This window comes from Schistocerca nitens, chromosome 3, assembly GCF_023898315.1.
Source record: "Schistocerca nitens isolate TAMUIC-IGC-003100 chromosome 3, iqSchNite1.1, whole genome shotgun sequence".
Classification (NCBI taxonomy): Eukaryota; Metazoa; Arthropoda; class Insecta; order Orthoptera; family Acrididae; genus Schistocerca; species Schistocerca nitens.
Window position 1 is genome coordinate 43387345 of NC_064616.1, and position 15923 is coordinate 43403267.

A 15923-nucleotide genomic window follows, 5' to 3' on the forward strand; every position below is an offset into this window, starting at 1 on the left:
TGTCTTAGGTTACATGAGGTAACCCGAGTTACCTTTCTTTCCCGCCATTTTCTTAGGTTAGTAGAGGCTGCATTGTCCTGATGGAATTTCAACTTCACGCCTGGCAGGGTGTGGCAGGGGGGCGTGGCAGGGGAGCATGACACTTTCTGGCCATCTTGGATAACAGTACTTGCGTCATCAGCTGAGCTCATAGCCGCTACCTTGGATGAGGTCATGGCCGCTATCTTGGATGATGTCATGCGCTGTTGCCAAGTCTACACGCCGCCATCTTGGATGACGTCGTCGCCGCCATCTTCGATACATCTGGGAACAATGCAGAGTGTGCCAGAACACTCCTTGCCGCAATACTCCCATGCAGCACAGCTCCGACACGAAGTGCTGCAGCAATGAAGTGCCTTCCGCTGACAGCAGTATATGATGAATGATAACAAGAATGGTGAGACGATTCATTCTCTCCTCCTTCCCCTTAATAACTGAGTCGTGTCTACGCTGAGTCAAATCGGCCCTGAGATTTGTAATTTTTTTTTGTTTTGTGTAAACATCACGAAAATAAATACATTTCTTTAATGGTTTGATCATATAAGCAATCTTTTACATTCATACATGAGCCCCTTAATTTTGTACCTTTTGTGTTTAATTTCAGTTAATTATTGATATCAATTAATTGTTGGCTCCTAACGTGTGGCCATCTTGTTAATCATCTGCTCATCATTTCATGTTCAACAGCAGAGAGAGAGAGTAATTTCTAGAGTTCACTACATTTTTGGTGCCCAGCATGGGGCGACCTCATGGGTAATGTTCATGGTATCTGATGTAACAAAATAATTTCCCGAGTTGATCTTAACAGTTCCTATAAGCTGTCATGTCCAAAACATGTCCTTTTGACATAAAATTTTGTAGATATTAGTGTTCCTAGTGACACATTCATACAAACAAGTTATTTTATTACTGTAATTTTAACATCCCAGTGTGGGAGAACATTTTTGTTTGACATATCATCCTCTTTTTGTATTAATCAGGTGTCAGAAACTGAAATTGGTGGGCACAGCCCCACGAAATATGCTTGTTCTACACAGAGTTTTCTTTATGTAACACAAGATAATTTTAAGTAATTAAATCGATAAAGCATAAATCCTGCAATTTGTACCCAGGACAAAATACTATTTTTTTAATATTCGCTTTATGTTACATGGAAAGAAAGTTTCTGATATAATGTTTTGATTCTGCTAACGCACTGTATTTATCTGCAATCTTGAGGTACCATTTTATCCTCAGATGGAAAGCTATTATAAATCAAACATGCAATATCTCGCCTTTTTTCCCTGTAGTCCTGATGGGAAAATGTTAGGAGTCGTTTTCTGATTCCTTTAGTTGTTTGAGTTAGGTAGCTTCTGTGATGTTTTAACCAGGTGATGAGCAAGTATTACTATCCAGGGACTTGTTAAAATTTTAGAAAGAGGGATGAAGAGGTAATCTCACATTGCCATGCGATATTGATACTTTTTGCCAACTTTTCGTGGTTAATTTTATTTAGAGAGTACTGGGCACATTTGCTGGGAGGAAAGCTTTGCGTTTTTCTCACTGGGGAGGTGTTTTCATGTGTCCCCTTTGTCGGCAGGAGACAGACAGTGAATCTCATTAGGAAGGGCGATGATCCCCTGGGAGCTGGACAGTATTTGCAGAAGACAGGCTGTGGTCGGCTTCACGCCTTTATCGGCAGAGCCAGCGCTTCTCCTTGCCCTGAGCAGAAGTCGCCAGAGAATAATTCCGCACAACTTTTTTTGTCTATTCTGTTTGGACATCAAAGGACGAGACACAGAGATGCTGCCCGAACAGCGTGCGGGGGTCCGTTGCTTTCAATCCAAAATTTTGTGTACCAAGTGGAACTAAGTCACCTCATCACTGTGTTCGCATGAAGAAGCCGCCCAATCGATGGGATACTGCTCCATCCGAATACGAATCCCTTATTTGTTAAAGCATAGTTTGTACACCAACAGTGGAAATTTTCTGAAGTGTGTCCCCCATTTTGTGATGAAATAAACGATATTCACATCCGTCACATTGACTACAGCACTGGGTCATTGCTTCCATATAGATTTTTTCTATTTTTTTTAAGTTGAGAGTTATGGAGGGAGATTTGTGTTTTGTGGTCATTCGATCACCACCATCTATGAGGGTCACTCATCTGCTGGCCGCTGTTTGGGGCTGATGGGCACAGGGTTTGCTGATTTTGGGGTAGTTTGACTGTCACCGTTGCATAGAGCGATCCATATTCTGAGCACCTCGCTACTTGCTTACTTTGCAGAGCAATTTGTATTGCTTGGTTTGGTTATAATTTGTTAAAAAGTACATGTTTCCATTTTTAAAAAATCATACATGCTTCACAGGATTAAGCACACTATACAATTACGTGCCCTTCTGTGTACTATCATTTGTCCAAAACCTTTTTTCGATATCTTGAAGTATTCAAGAAATAAATGGTGTGTTGCGTATTATCCAACCCATCCTTTGTGTCAGAAATAGCATTTGATTGTTGGTTGCCTGTGAGAAGATCGTGTGATGCCTCTTTTCGGTATTCGACGACGGTGGGATGGTATCCTATTGAGACTGTTGTTCACCGTTTCGTGATATTACCATTCGAGTTGATTGGGATTCCAGGATTGTCGCGCGGTGATGGCATCTGTGGTGTGATCCAGAGATCGTGGAGCCACACCAAAGTGGGCAACGCATGTCGATACCACATACGTTACTGAAGTCTTGCTGCAGTCCGCAACGGCGTATGCGAGGCACTCCAGAAGACCACGCCTCCCTCTCAGCATAGCAGCGTCCTCACACTGCCCAGTTCGTGACCTCAGCTTCAGCAGTCAGCATCATCTAATAGCACAGTGTTAGTTATAGTCTCAGTGGAACATGTAGTTGTGTTAATGTTGAACGTTGTACTTCAGGAGAGGAGTTTCTGATTGTAAGCATGAAGTGATGCTTTCATAGTGAATGACAGATGTAAATATCTATGCTCTCCTGTGGCGAAGAACAGTCTCAAGTTAAGTAAATATTTTTATCCATTCATGCAATAACAAGAACACTCAAAGAACCCACAGTTGTGTCTAGATGATTATAGTTTCGTCTGGCCACATCAGCATCAATGAATTCAGGAGGGCTACACTTCACGCAGTGCGGATCTCAACTATCCCACACGTCCAGCGCCAAAGAGGATAGATATAATGTTCGCTCGCCCATGCAGGATAGTACAGTCATGTCACGTATTTTGGTCTTGTTTGTAGGGATATAAGTATCCACACAGACTATGTGACGACGGCTGGAGCACCACAGACTGTCAGCATGGCGACCACCATTATGGCTTCCCTTGACGAGGCAGCAGAGAGAGAAGTAGCCGACGACAACACTGGGCACCCGTCTTTCCAACCGAATCCCAGTTCTGTATACAGCATTACGTCGGACGTAACAGTGTGTGAAGGCTCCACGGGGAGTGAACGTCGCCTAAGGCGTTCGACCATTAAAAACATCAAGTTATGTGTTGCCGAGAGACTACCATGCCACCACTCGCCTGTCACTACGATTAAAGAATTCTGACATAAAGTTGAAGCAGCATGGAATAAACATACCATACGTATCATTTATTCTCTCTTCGACTCGATGCCTGTCTAGGTTAGAGCCTTTGTTGTTTCCGAAGGTGGGACTTGAGTGTGCTAAAGATCGCACCCTGTATGCTCCGGTAACCTACAAATGTAATTATGTATTCCCCCTACTTTACTGTACACGAGCAATAAGTGAAATTTCGTTGTTTGTTACAATTTTACTAGTCAGCATTGTACCTTTCCAAAGCACCATCTCAGCATTCAGTTTAATGGTTATGGAGAATTCGCGGAAAACCTGACCCCACTAACACATGCACTTTTTAGTGGCTTTTCCGTACGTGCCCATACAGCCATCTCAGCTGTGGCATGTCAATTATGAATGTACGAATGTAAGGATAGCACAACATCCAGTCCCCAGTGGAGAAAATCTCAGACCCAGCCGGGAATCGCACCCGGGGCCCCTTCAGTTAGCAACCCGCAGCGCTGACCTCACACCTACCGAGATGTAAAGGATGCACGTTTCGAACGTTTACGATGTCTGCCATCTAGGCTGTCCAGTTACTCTAAATTTCCAGCAATGAAAATATTATACTTCCTAAAATACAATTCCTCAAACATAAGTAACTGAGCTAGCGTGTGTAATGAAGTAAATTGTTTTGAGAAAGACATTTTGTGAGATGGTGAATGGCGCATGGTATTACACGTGGCAGCCGTTAAGAAGTTTTGGTCCACGTCGTACAATCTCCTTCGTAACGTTATTTAAACGTTCCCTGCACTTCAAGAGTACTGTGCTCCACCAAGCCAAAAATGTTCAAATGTGTGTGAAACCTTATGGGAGCTAACTGCTAAGGTCATCAGTCCCTAACTTTACACACTACTTAACCTAAATTATTCTAAGCACAAGCACACACACCCATGCCCGAGGGAGGACTCGAACCTCCGCCGGGAGCAGCAGTACAGTCCATGACTGCAGCGCCTTAGACCGCTCGGCCCACCAACGCTTCGGTTACAACCACTGTTGTAACACATTTCTTCCAATCCTGAAAATATGAGGATTTAAAGAGGTCAGTTGCTCTATCGGGTTTTCCATTCGAGGAACGACAAGAACAAGCAATCCCTCTAACATACTGAACGGCACAGGACACTTCCATAGATGATACGCGAGCTGTCCTCTGACTGAGACGAATATTCTGTACAAGACCCGTCTCGACCTGACGAAGACTGGCGGGCTGCTTCTGTCGGCAGCCCTTAGCTAATGAGCTGGACTATATGTACTGCGGTCCATTAAAATGGCAACATCGTGCAGACAGCATACAACAGACTCCAGATTGGTGTGAAGAGTGCCACGTGCTTAGATATACATCGAAGAATCTCATTTTTATAAAACAAAAATGCAGTGTTGCATTACGAGGCCGTGACCGAGTCTCCTTTTGCAGTTACTCTAATCAGTACAGTAGACCCTCGTTTATCCAGTCTGGATGGAATCGTAATCCCAGAAGGTGAGATTATCGAAAATCCGGATGATCCGGGACTTCAGAATGCGCCAGTTCTGTTAATAGTTCGAGTCGAGCGAGCTGCTGTCCGAACAATCTCTATAACAGTAATGAAGCGAATGCCAAGAAGTGCTTACTTCAATTTAGGAATCAAGGTGAAGTCACAAGGGCGTAAGTCCAGGGAGTGTGGTGCGTGGTACAGAACTTCCCAGCTCCATCGATCGAACAAATCAGTTACATCTTGCGGCATATGCCCCCGAGAATTGTCTGCAAAATGGTGGGTAGGGTCCGTAGAAAATGTCGCCGATTCTTCTACATCTACATACCTACTCCGCAAGCGCCGGCCGCGGTGGCCGTGCGGTTCTAGGCGCTGCAGTCCGGAACCGCGGGACTGCTACGGTCGCAGGTTCGAATCCTGCCTAGGGCATGGATGTGTGTGATGTCCTTAGGTTAGTTAGGTTTAAGTAGTTCTAAGTTCTAGGGGACTGATGACCTAAGATGTTAAGTCCCATAGCGCTCAGAGCCATTTTTTTTACTCCGCAAGCAGCCGTATGGTGGGTGGCGGAGGGTACCCTGTACCATTTCCTTTCGTCTTCCAATCGCAAACAGAGCGAGAAAAAAACGTCTCTGTATATGCCTTCGTGCCAGCCCTAATTTCTGCTATCTTCGTGGTCCTTTCGTGAAATATACGTTGGCGGCAATACAATCATTCTGCAGTCAGCCTCAACTTCCGGTTCTCTAAATTTACTCAGCAGCATTCCTCGTAAGGAACTGCACCTTCCCTCCTGTAATTCCCATTTGAGTTCCCGAAGCATCCCAGGAATACTTGCGTGTTGATCGAACCTACCGCTAACAAATCTAGCGGTCCGCCTCTATATTGCCATTATGTTCTCCTATAATTCGACTTGGTGGGAATCCCAAACACTCACGCAGTATTCAAGAATGGATCGCATCAGTGTTCTGTGCGCGGTCTCGTTTACAGATGAACCACACTTTCCTAAAATTCTCCTAATAAACAGAAGTCGGCCATTCGCCCTCCTTACATGCTCGTTCCATTTCATATGTCTTTGCAATGTTACTCCTATATATTTAATCGACATGACTGTGGGAAGCAGCACACTACTAATGTTGCATTTAGGACAAGCTGTCATTTATCACAACAACTAGAAATTTTATCTGAGTTATCTTGTATCCTCCTACAGTCTCCCGTATACCATAGCATAATCAGAAAACAGCCGGAGATTGCTGCTCACCCTGTCCGTCAGACCATTCACGTGTATAGAGAATAAGTGCGATGCTATCACATCTACCTGTGACCCTCTTGGCGCCACCCTTTGTCTCTGATGAACACTCGCTTTCGAGAATAAAGTACTCGCTTCCTTCTCTAAGCTGTTCGTTTTTGTAACGCAACCTGCCTGCTACCAGTTTAGAGACAGAAGCAGCGACTCTTTCTGCAGGTCCCTCCTACCATTTTGCAGGAAAAAACTGGGGCGCATATGACTGATTTGTTCGATCGATGGGGCTGGGAAGTGCTGTACCATGTACGACACCCCGCAGACTGAAGCCCTTGTGACTTCACCTTCATACCTAAATTGTAGGCAGCACTTCATGGCGTTCACTTCCGAACTGTTACAGAGATTCGTCGGGCAATTGAACGCTCAACTCGAACTATCAACACAACTGGCGCTGCCAAGGATGTCCTATGACTTCCACATCGCTGTGCAATGGGCTATATACAATACTGCAGACTACTTTGAAGAACAGTAAAACTTTGAAACATGTATCAGTTGTCTGTAATTTGTAAACAAATAAATAATTGCCACTATTAAAGTTCCAACCCTCGTATTTTCGTATACTGTGGCCGGATAAAAAATAAATAAATAAAAAATTTAAAAAAACTGTTTCTGAGCTATGTTGTCAGTAGATGGCGTTATGAGGGTTCCGTTAGTGTATTATGAAATATGTTATGAAAACGGCTCCCAAACACTAACTTCATGACTTTTTCTTTCTTCCTCTTCTTTTTCCTTTTTCCTTGTATCGCGGGTTCGGCATCTTATTCCTGATATGGCAGTGTCAGCGGTAGAGGGTAGCCGCCTGCCCTTCCTATTGCCATCCTTTCCTTCCCGGGACGGAATGGGTGTATTCCATCCGTCTGTGCCTAGTGTTACCTAATGTGGAAGTGTGAGAACGTTTTCGATGTGTTTGCAAATAACGTAACTGAGGCGGGACTTGGGAGCAGTCCCGTTTTTTTCCAAAATTTTACGGGGTCGCTCAAATGGTCCGCTTTTTTATGATCTCCCTTGGTTAAAGTGTTTTACGCTATCAATTTGCTGCGGAAGAATATAAGCTAGTAAGCATCATCTACATCTATATTTATATGGATAGTCTGCAAATCACTCTCAAGTGCCTGGCAGAGGGTTCATCGAAACACGTTCACAATAATTCTCTGTTATTCCAGTCTCGAACAGCGCTCGGAAAAACGAACACCTATAGGTTTCCGTGGGAGCTCTGATTTCCCTTATTTTATTATGATGATCGTTTCTCCCTATGTAGGTCGGCGTCAACCAAGTATTTTCGCACTTGGAGGAGAAACTTGGTGACTGAAATTTCGTGAGGAGGTTGTGCCGTACCGAAAAACTCCTTTGTTTTAATGATGTCCACCCCAAATTCTGTATGATTTCAGTGACCCTCTCTCCCCTATTTCGCGATAATACAAAACGTGCTGCTCTTCTTTGAACTCCCTCAATGTACTCCGTTAATCCTATCTGGTAAGGATCCAAGACCGCGCAGCAGCACTTCAAAAGGCGACGGACAAGCGCAGTTTAGGCAGTCTCTTTAGTAGATCTATTGCGTTTCCTAAGTGCTCCGCCAATATAACGCAGTCCTGGGTTTGCCTTTCCCACCTTTGGCTCGAGTTCGATTCTTGCCGTCCCATGTCCAATTTTTGAATCGCTCTCTTGTTCTGTTTTCGGAAATCAAACGCAGAACACGTTTGGCGATACCGTCTCTGCTGGGCCGTTTCAATTTGCGACTGCGAAGGCCTGATTGGGTAACTTCATCGCTAATTAACTCGGCCATGGGGTAACGTATCGAATTTTTTTCTTGACAGTTATTTCTCAGCACAACCTACCCCGCAACGGTGTCGTGGGGTTTACTATCGTGGGGTTTCCTACGAGCAGTAGTGCACTAAACCTGTCAGAGGCCCGGGCCGGCAAAACAAATTGAGGCTCCCCTTGCTGCCCCCTTCCACCCTCCTCACCACACAGGAGTTCTCCGAGAGTTTCAAACGCAAACGGAAGGAAGTCCCACATTGCTTATCATCTTCATTTTGTGTCGCGATAATTTACAAGGTGTAACTGAAATCATTACATGATTTCTGTTGTTCGAATCTATTATTTATGTTTCGCAACTAAGTCGACATAGAGCGAGGGGGGTGTATAAAAATGAATCCCTATTTCCCAAACCAAGAGGAAGCTCATTGCCTACATAAAACTTCATTCAGTGCATGGTGGAGGGTACTTTAATTACGGATTTCAACAAAAGCCACAGTGTTGCTCCGATCTTAATGAAATTTTATTCATTTGATCTTCAAAACGAGGGGAACCTCACTGTCTACGTGAAATTTCATACGGTGTATGGAGGAGGGTACCTTAGAACAGAATTACACACTGTTTGACTGATCAACTTGGGAGTTGGCTCATGTATGTATGTTTTCGTGGTGAAGGCATTTATACAAGCCAACGTATGCTGGATGGCGAAAGGTTGGCCTACCTTTAAATAAATTCAACATCGTTTCGTCAATCAGCATGAAAATTGGCAGATTTATGTATTTTTTCATAGACAGGGAAAGAGGAGATGGCATGACGGAGGCAGAGGAGGAGATATTCGGAGAGAGGAGAACGTGATGGGGGTGGGAGGGGGGAGGAGGTGCATCCAGAGAAGTGAGAAAAGCAGATTAAAAGAGAGAGGGAGCAGCAAGTAAACAGAGAATGAGGGAAGGTGGTCAATGACTAATGGAACACTGTAATAAATACATAAATTAGGGGTGTTACTGTGAATTTCATGTACTATTAGAAAAAGCGGAGAAGGAGGTGGACAGAGACGGGAAGATGGATGGAGAAGGAGAAGAGGATGGAGAGGAGGAGGAAGTGTTGTGAGAGATGGGGGCAGATGGAAAGAGAGAGGGATGGACGGAAGGAGGAGATGGACAGAGAGACGAGACAGGACTAAATGGACAAGTGAAATGAGGGAAGAGGGTATGAATTGACATAAAACTGGGATGAATAAATATCTGGGCAACGCCGGGTTTACTGTTAGTAATTAGATGAAGATTTACGCGACAATGGGCGTGTTCATCTGAAAGAAATTACAGAATATTTTCCCATGGTTAGACGCCGTCTATAAAGTCTCGATAACTAAAGTGTTGTTCTTGATGTCTACAGATGATAAAATTCGTTGCTTAATATAGATGACTCCACCAAAGTTCATCTAGTTGGAATTTCATCTTTATAAAATTAACTACATAATAATCAGCTGAAAAATGCTCCTGTTGGAGCACAATAAAGGCAAATATGATCGTGTTTAAAAGACTCTGACAGAAAAGTGGGCAACAGGCTGTCTATGTCCTCATTCCGCCTTCCTCGCAAAAAATTCTGGAAGCTTCACAGGACGAGTGACCATGTTATGTAAGAAATTTACCAAGTAAAATTTCAGTTTTGTTGAGTTACAAATCCAATAAATAGTAGATTTTGTATTAAGAAATACAATTAAAAGCGTACTTTTGTGAATGAGATCCGCCAAATACAAATAATTAGTTTCATATGACATATATGACGAAATCCAGAATCGGCAAGTTACCTTTGCGAAATTATTGATGCTGGTAAAATGTGTGCTGTATTTACACATACCGCCTTGAAACAACAATATTTTTAAGGCCCAAAGCAAATCCCAGAATTTTTCACACAGAAAAACACGGTAAATTTTTTATCACCCAACTTTTCGAATCTCTAGACCCCCTCCGTGGTGACGCTCGTGTTTCCGACTACAAATAAATATCGTAACAGTGAACTTTCCGACTTACATGAAAATAAGAACATCCCTTCACATTTTATCCAGGCTTAGGACTGGGAATGCACGTAGTACATAGGCATGTTTAATTTTTTTCATTTTTCATTTTTTTGTTATTGCTGTTGTTCATTTTTTGTTGGTTTCTGTTATTGTTGTTGTTCAACATTACAGTAGCAAATTGATAACCTTTTTTTTCTTATCAATCATAACTTCTTATTCAATTTTTTATAAAAAGGCTAGAGATTTTAAACACTTTTTTAAATCTCCAGAGTCTTCATATGTTTCCATAATGTCTTTTAATCTTTTGTCAAGATCTATGTACCTTTTCTTTCTTTTTTGAAGAGGTAGCCCAATGGAATCTTTTTTAATTTCAAAAATAGCATTCACTGCCTCCTCCTTCAGCTTTTGAATCAGAAAGTACACATCTGGATGTTTCTGATTTATTGAGGTGTTCAGTTTTCTATGCCAACCTTCGACAGCATTCGTAGTCCTGTGTCGTTGGTTAAAAACATTCCACATTTCAATAGGTGTATTAGGATTTTCCGTCCACTGATCAACCATATAGTCTGCAAATGCTGTGATCTTCTCCCCACTGGGCATTTGTTACATTATTAAAATCCACGCTTCACTGACAGTGTTAAGTGGAAGATGAGCCACTGCAGCACACATGCAACGAAACAATCTGACTTCCTTCCAATCCCTGTAGTCTTCTGTTAATCCCAGTTCCTGTATCTTCTTCCAAAGACACTGGTTAAAGTGCAATTACAACCGGAAAGTTGTCTTTCAGGGAACACTGAATTCATTGGTTTAATTGTAGCCGTTTCAAAATCTAGCATAGCAGTTTTTGGTGACCACCCAAGCATCTTAGATTTCAGTCCAGAAAACAGTCTTTCGTATGAATTTTGACTTTTGTCTGGCAGCAAAGTAAATAAAACAGGAAATATCTTAGTTGCCTCTTCTGCACTTCCGATGTCGACATGGATTGTGTACAATTGTTTGAACTGTTTCGAACAGCTGTCAAATGTCCCACCCATAAGCACAGTTCCATTGTCACAAAGGATTTTTTCTGCTTCTTCACAAACAAATACTAGAAGTCTCTTGTCTGGAACAGAGCCATCATCAATCTTCAAAAAACTATTACCTTCCATTAATTTCAAAAGGTCTTCGCTAAGATGAATTTCCGAACTAGGGCCAGGGTTCTGGGTTGTCCCAATTGCTCCTCTTCTAGCCTTACACAATTGAGTCTTGGAGCTGTTATAATTCGGAATATATGCCACGAATTCTAATCCTTTATCTTTCAAATCTTGAAATTCCTGCTTAAAAATTTGGGCTATAGGCATTGTCTTTCCTTCACGAACTCTTTTTCTGCAATTATGTAGTCTTTTCTTTATCTACACATCTGTTTTGTCAGGTGGACAAGAATGGTGCTGTTGAGTAACGATTTAACCATTTGCAATTTTTAAACGGCCTTTGCACGTACTCCGTTCATAATTGACGCATATCCAGTTCGTATATTCCTCATTTTTCCTATAAATACGTTAGCGTGACCATCCTTGATAAGACACGGCCTCCCTTTCGTTGTTGTTACCACTTCCATCGTGTACACTGCATAGAATAGAGGTCGTATAGGAAAACGCACGGAACGAAAGCTATCGACGACGACACTGTCTGAGAAACGGCGACGACACCTGCACTGAGGGTGAGCGACTGGGGTAGACAAGCAGTGGGGGAGGCTCAGTTCGCAAACACCTCGTTAGGGAACCACCTTCGCTACCTGCTGCACCCTTGTAGTAAACCCCACGATCCCACGTAGCCCCCCGCAACTCCCTCACAAGCTTTTCAGACTGTTTCTGACCATCCTGTATTTCATAGTCATTAGGGTCAAAGTAATTATGTTACAGTTTAATATTAGCGAATCAGCAAGGATTGTTCTTAATGTAAATATAACGCTTACAGCACGCGTCCATAAGCGTTCATTTCATACAGTCCGACGCGGAAAATCAGATCAACACGAAACTCAAGTTAACGCACAATTAGGAGAGGTTTCTTATTTCTCTTTTCTCGGAACCTCTTTGTAACCAACCTGTTTCTGAACAGACCTGATGCAGCAGAACAGGTTGTCCTCTCAGACAACTGAGTGGTACGTAAAACCGTCATACTAGGCAGAGAGGCATTCCAGCAACCGGTTTCGTGGGAAAGACTCCGCACCGCTCTTTTCAAAAAGTAGCCCATCCGTTTGCACGAAATTAGCTCAAACCAGTTAATTCAGACACGGTAGCTCGCTACATAAATGCAACAAGTGAGTGCTGCAGCCCGTCGAACATTATGGAGCGCGAATTTCATTGTCTGCGGGATGGCATTTGTGGCGGGAAGTTAGTGTGCGAAAGGGCCGTCTGAAGGCGCCACGGTAGGCTAACGGCCGCTTGCAACAGGACGTGGCACGTGGTAGTAAGAACGGGAATGGCGCGCAAATTCCACTCTTTGCGGCCTACGCGTGTGTTACAGTGGAGGCACATACATAACATGTGAAATGCGCGCTTTAGGAACAGATTGATATTATTCGTCAGTGGTATGGTTTCCGTAGATTTTTTGTTTTCCGTAGAATGTTTGCTTTACATTTCCAAACCCTTAAGATAAGTAATCAAAAGTAAAACTTCAACAATGACAGATCATCTTTAACCTTGGTTAAGGTGACCAAGTCTTCCGTATTTCCGGGATCTGTCGTATTCTACCAATTTTTTTTAATCCTCCCGACACACTTACTAATCGCCTATCCACTTGTATGTTTTGGCAATGGTCAGTGTTATAAGTACTATCTAGTTCAGATTTTCTGATAGACAGATCTGTAAAGGTTTTCGTATAATACTCGATACTATTGTCGACATAGTACTTTTTCCGTTCGTGCTTCTACGGAAAGATGACAGTTTGGCTTGAGGGAATGTGAGGAGGAGCGGGGAAGGAATGACATAGCCTACGCGTCCAGAGGGGTCGTGAGAGGGGGAATGTTAACTTGTTTTTCGATCGGTTCTGGCAACCCACGGATGCCTTCGCCTCCTATCAACCAGCAGCTATTATATATACGAGACACGGAAGTAACAAGGACTTGCTAATACGGATTATAGAGTCGTACATATTTAAACACAGTTGTTACATTATTTATTTCTCAATGGACTCACACAACTCAACAACATTCCACAACACTTCGAAAGAGCCGGTACTGATAGATCGCTTAAGTTAGTGGCAATCGAAATCAGAGGAGAGTCAACACGAATTTTATTTCCGTAATCGTACCTACTATACCGTACGTTAATGTCTGGATCTTATTACAGGCTTTTGGAACTTGAAATCCTTCTCTCGCTTTGTGGAATTCCGTCAGAATGTGATACCTTATGATATAACACACTAAAAGTAAGCAAGGTGTGCCAGCTGATTTATATGTGTATCTCTATCGCCAACCATTACATTGGAAATGCTATGTGGTTGCGAAGTTGAAATTTATTTCCACTAAATCTCCCTTAAAATCATGCTCAGCTGCTGGTCATCGCTCTTAAAATCATGATCAAATGATTGTTCTCCTAACCTTAACATCTGCGTATCAGCGACATCTGTATTTGCTGTGCCGTGAGGTTTTGAGTGTTATCAGCAATTGGAGCGTGCAGGATACATTGTAAAAGCACATGGTATAACAACTACAAAATTCGCTCTTATCACTAGTATTTCTAAAATTTTAGACATATCGATCTTTATATCACACTAGTTTCTTATAATATGTTACAATGAGTTCTTTTCTATTAGTGTGTAATACATCGATAGGCCAGAACATTATGACCATCTTTGGCACGGATAACAGTGGCAACGAGTAGTAGCTCGGAAGCAGTAAGGCCTTAGTAGGTCGCTGGAGGGAGTTGGCACCACATCCGCATACACAAGTCACCTAATTTCCGCAAATTCCAGGGAGGGGGGGGGGGGGGGCGATGAGCTTTGACGCGAATCTCAAGCATATCTCAGACGTGCTCGATCACGGATTTGACGAGTTGCGGGAGGGGCTGGGGGGGAGGGGGGTGGCAGCGCATCACTTGGAACTCGCCACTGTGTTCCTCGAGCCATTCCATCACACTGCTAGTCTTGTATCGTGGCGCATTATCTTGTTCAAAAGTGCCACTACCGTCGTGAAACATGATGGTCATGACGGGGTGAATGTGGTCTGCAGCCGATGTACGATACTCTTTGGCCGCCATGATCGCGTGCACGAGCTGTACTGCATCCACGGATGTCCACGCGAATGTTCTCCAGAGCATAGTGGAACTACCGCCAGCTTGTCTCTGTCCCGCAGTACAGGTGTGAAGGGGTTGTTCTCCTGTAAGACGACGGATTCGCGCCCTCCCATAGGCATGATGAAGGTATCGGGATTCATCAGAGCATGCAACGCTTTGCCACTGCGTCATCGTCCGCTGCCTGTGGTCATGTACCCATTTCTGTCGTAGTCGCCAACATTGGCACATGCATGCGTCGTCGGCTGCGGGGGCCCTTAGTTAAGAGTGTTCAGTGCATTGTGTTTTCAGACACACTTGATCTCTGCCCAGCATTAAAGTTAGTTCCGCCGCAGTTCGCCGCCTGTCCTATATTACCAGTCTGCCCAGCCTAAGACGTCAGACCGTCTGTAATGAGGAGTGGCCGCCCATTCCCACGACGTCTGGAAGTGGTTTTACCTCGGTTTCACCACGTGTTGAAGGCACTCACCGCAGCGCAATGGAACACCCGACAAGCCATACAATTTCCGAAATTCTCGTGCCGAGCCTCCGGGCCATCACAATCTGCCCTCGGCCAAACTGAGATAGATAGCGCGCCTTCCCCATTCTACACATGGACAGCGCGTTCACTGATACTACATGCGCCTTGCATGTGCCTGACTTCCTGTCACTCCTCGCCAGGTGACGCTGCTGTCGCCTGGACGGGTTCATGTCGATTGCAAGTGGGTAGTCACTCTGTTATGGCTGATCAGAGTATGTCACCAATATACAGAGTACTAACATCTGCTTAAGAGTTTGTGAAGTATCTTGAGCCTGGTACAGATATACTCATTTGAGTATAGGCCCAGGCCCCAGTCTACATTTGACGAAACAATACAATTTTATTCGAAGCATTTGTGACTGGATTCTGTCAATTATATTTTAATTTCGTTTGGCGCCTTGATACACTTAATTGGATAAGGATACATTCATCTGGCAGATGCTGTAGATTCAGTGTGTATTGCTTGGAGTCTGGACCATGGCAGGTCGTTATATTTTCGTTCTGTATCTTTTCCCGCTTTACATGTAGGTAGGGCAGACGGCCGTCACCGGATCACTAAGCGGTTTCTGGGCCCAGATACCATCCAAGAAGCCACGTAAGCATCGTATCCAGCATTGTGGTGGGGCGGCCGGTGCACGCTATACCCTGCGTTCTGTCCCTTTCGATTTCTTTAACGGTGGTTCAGTTGTTGTAAAGTATCCGTCCGTTCTGCATGTTTTCTTATTATTCTGTAGTCTTAAAAACCACTTAACACGTCCCGAATAAATGAAAGGTAGAGCATCGTGGTTGCAGGGACTATTAAAACGGATTTCTAAGAAATGTGTTATTAATGTCTAGCACAACGCCATAAGAAATGTGTGATTAATGTCTAGCACAACGCCAAGATGCGAATTTATTGGGGTTCTATTTTCACTCTAACTTAAGTTTTAAACTGAACACCATTCCTGTTGTGGATTGGCAAGAGGGCCAACCCACT